A 2,659-nucleotide genomic window follows, 5' to 3' on the forward strand; every position below is an offset into this window, starting at 1 on the left:
GCACCACGGGACCCCTTTCGCCTGCAGGTCCCGAGCCGCCTTTATTTGCTGTTACGAGCATCGTGTGCCCCATACCTGCGTGACAAGCACCGCAGGGCGGCAGAGCCATCGCACTTGGCCGGGTGGCAGAGGAGGACCCGACTATTCACAGATAGCGGCCCAACGACTCCCAGAGCCGGTCGTGCGGCGCGCGAGGTCTGCTCTCTTCACAAGAGGCTTTATTAGGGAGTGCTAAGGCAAGGTTCTGTGCCCTCCACCCTCATCGCAACACCCATGGGAGCCTCCGGTCGTCAATAGACCGCCGCACCGGCCTCTGACTGACTCTCAGAATGGACGGAAAGAGCCGGGTAAGCCTTTCAAAAGATTCGACCACGTGCCGAAAACTTTAGACTTCCGTGAGCTCTCCGGCTTGCACCGAGACCCGAAGTCGACGTGCGAAGCACCACGGGACCCCTTTCGCCTGCAGGTCCCGAGCCGCCTTTATTTGCTGTTACGAGCATCGTGTGCCCCATACCTGCGTGACGAGCACCGCAGGGCGGCAGAGCCATCGCACTTGGCCGGGTGGCAGAGGAGGACCCGACTATTCACAGATAGCGGCCCAACGACTCCCAGAGCCGGTCGTGCGGCGCGCGAGGTCTGCTCTCTTCACAAGAGGCTTTATTAGGGAGTGCTAAGGCAAGGTTCTGTGCCCTCCACCCTCATCGCAACACCCATGGGAGCCTCCGGTCGTCAATAGACCGCCGCACCGGCCTCTGACTGACTCTCAGAATGGACGGAAAGAGCCGGGTAAGCCTTTCAAAAGATTCGACCACGTGCCGAAAACTTTAGACTTCCGTGAGCTCTCCGGCTTGCACCGAGACCCGAAGTCGACGTGCGAAGCACCACGGGACCCCTTTCGCCTGCAGGTCCCGAGCCGCCTTTATTTGCTGTTACGAGCATCGTGTGCCCCATACCTGCGTGACGAGCACCGCAGGGCGGCAGAGCCATCGCACTTGGCCGGGTGGCAGAGGAGGACCAGACTATTCACAGATAGCGGCCCAACGACTCCCAGAGCCGGTCGTGCAGCGCGCGAGGTCTGCTCTCTTCACAAGAGGCTTTATTAGGGAGTGCTAAGGCAAGGTTCTGTGCCCTCCACCCTCATCGCAACACCCATGGGAGCCTCCGGTCGTCAATAGACCGCCGCACCGGCCTCTGACTGACTCTCAGAATGGACGGAAAGAGCCGGGTAAGCCTTTCAAAAGATTCGACCACGTGCCGAAAACTTTAGACTTCCGTGAGCTCTCCGGCTTGCACCGAGACCCGAAGTCGACGTGCTAAGCACCACGGGACCCCTTTCGCCTGCAGGTCCCGAGCCGCCTTTATTTGCTGTTACGAGCATCGTGTGCCCCATACCTGCGTGACGAGCACCGCAGGGCGGCAGAGCCATCGCACTTGGCCGGGTGGCAGAGGAGGACCAGACTATTCACAGATAGCGGCCCAACGACTCCCAGAGCCGGTCGTGCGGCGCGCGAGGTCTGCTCTCATCACAAGAGGCTTTAGGGAGTGCTCAGGCAAGGGTCAGCCCGCAGCCTTCCTGGCAACACCCAGGGGAACCAGGCCACTCGCGTCTCTCGCCTTCATTTTCGACACGAGCGCCTGCGGAGGGCCACCACCCCCTCCGATTGTCAAGAGACCTCCGCACCGGCCTCTGACTTACTCTCAGAATGGACGGAAAGAGCCGGGTAAGCCTTTGAAAAGATTCGACCACGTGCCGAAAACTTTAGACTTCCGTGAGCTCTCCGGCTTGCACCGAGACCCGAAGTCGACGTGCTTAGCACCACGGGACCCCTTTCGCCTGCAGGTCCCGAGCCGCCTTTTATTTTTGTTACGAGTATCGTGTTCCCCAAACCTGGGTGACGAGCACCGCAGGGCGGCAGAGCCATCGCGCTTGTCCGGGTGGCAGAGGAGGACCAGACTATTCACAAATAGCGGCCCAACGACTCCCAGAGCCGGTCGTGCGGCAGGCGAGGTCTGCTCTCATCACAAGAGGCTTTAGGGAGTGCTCAGGCAACGGTCAGCCCGCAGCCTTCTTGGCAACACCCAAGGGAACCAGGCCACTCGCGTCTCTCGCCTTCATTTTGGACACGAGCGCCTGTGGAGGGACGGCCGGAGTCAACGTGGGGTTTGCCCGCCCTCCAATAGTGTCAAAAGACCGCCGCACAAGTCTCTGACTGACTCTTAGAACAGACAGAAAGAGTTTGTCAAATCTGTCAAAAAATTGACAAAGTGTCAAAAATTCGACTTCCAAGAGCTCTCCGGCATGCACTCATACCTGTCATTAAAGTGCTATGCCCGTGGAACCGTTTTTCGGATGCCTTTCAGAACGGTCCCGCGCCGCCATTTTGTTCTAAAAATCGTGTTCCCATATATCTCCGGGTACCCCGCCAACCTCACTGCGGAAAAACTACAAGTGGCACTGAATGGGTCTGAATTCCAAATTTGACTGCATCGGTCTGGAACTCGGTCCGGTCAAAACCGTTTGGATTTTTCTCGGTCCGGACTTCCGCGACAGACAAAGTTAAAGTTTTCGGGCTGCAGGCACAAAACGACAGCTGGCCATTTGCCGGGCTCAATTCACCCAATTCCTCCGGCACTTCGGAGCACATGTTCGGTGTAAGTT

This window comes from Chiloscyllium punctatum, unplaced genomic scaffold (assembly GCF_047496795.1).
Source record: "Chiloscyllium punctatum isolate Juve2018m unplaced genomic scaffold, sChiPun1.3 scaffold_359, whole genome shotgun sequence".
Taxonomy (NCBI): Eukaryota; Metazoa; Chordata; class Chondrichthyes; order Orectolobiformes; family Hemiscylliidae; genus Chiloscyllium; species Chiloscyllium punctatum.